Genomic DNA, 1229 nt, shown 5'->3' on the forward strand with positions numbered 1-1229 from the left:
AATATGCTTAGCTAGCTTAAAATGACCTATACTTAGAATCTTTTCCTCCAAAATTAGTTAATATGCTTAACTAGCTCTAAAATGACATAATATACTTAAGAAATGACATAGTTTAGCTCCTAAATGACTTCACATGCTTAGCTAGCTCCAAAATGACATAATAAGCTTAATTAGCTCCAAAATGACATATTTAACCTAGGATAGCTCTAAAATGACCTATACTTAGCATTTTTCCTCCAAAATGACTTAATATGCTTAGCTAGCATAAAAATGACATATTTAACCTAAGATAGCTCTAAAATGACCTATACTTAGCATCTTTTCCTCAAAAAAGACTTAATATGCTAAGCTAGCTCTAAAATGATATAGTATGCTTAAGAAATGACATATTTTAGGTCCTAAATGACTTCATATGCTTAGCTAGCTCCAAAATGACATAATAACCTTACTTAGCTTCAAAATGACCTATTCAACCCAGGCTAGCTCTAAATGACCTATACTTAGCATTTTTTCCTCCAAAATGACTTAATATGCTTAGCTAGCTCAAAAATTACATAATAAGCTTAATTAGCTCCAAAATGACCTATTTAACCTAGGATAGCTCTAAAATGACCTATACTTAGCATTTTTTCCTTCAAAATGACTTAATATGCTTAGCTAGCTTAAAAATGACCTATACTTAGAATCTTTTCCTCCAAAATTAGTTAATATGCTTAACTAGCTCTAAAATGACATAATATACTTAAGAAATGAGATAGTTTAGCTCCTAAATGACTTCACATGCTTAGCTAGCTCCAAAATGACATAATACGCTTAATTAGCTCCAAAATAACATATTTAACCTACGATAGCTCTAAAATGACCTATACTTAACATTTTTCCTCCAGAATGACTTAATATGCTTAGCTAGCATAAAAATGAACTATTTAACCTAGGATAGCTCTAAAATGACCTATACTTAGCATCTTTTCCTCAAAAAAGACTTAATATGCTTAGCTAGCTCTAAAATGATATAGTATGCTTAAGAAATGACATATTTTAGGTCCTAAATGACTTCATATGCTTAGATAGCTCCAAAATGACATAATAACCTTACTTAGCTTCAAAATGACCTATTCAACCTAGGCTAGCTCTAAAATGACCTATACTTAGCATTTTTGCTCCAAAATGACTTAATATGCTTAGCTAGCTAAAAAATTACATAATAAGCTTAATTAGCTCCAAAATGA

The sequence above is a fragment of the Triticum dicoccoides genome, chromosome 6B (assembly GCF_002162155.2).
Source record: "Triticum dicoccoides isolate Atlit2015 ecotype Zavitan chromosome 6B, WEW_v2.0, whole genome shotgun sequence".
NCBI lineage: Eukaryota > Viridiplantae > Streptophyta > Magnoliopsida > Poales > Poaceae > Triticum > Triticum dicoccoides.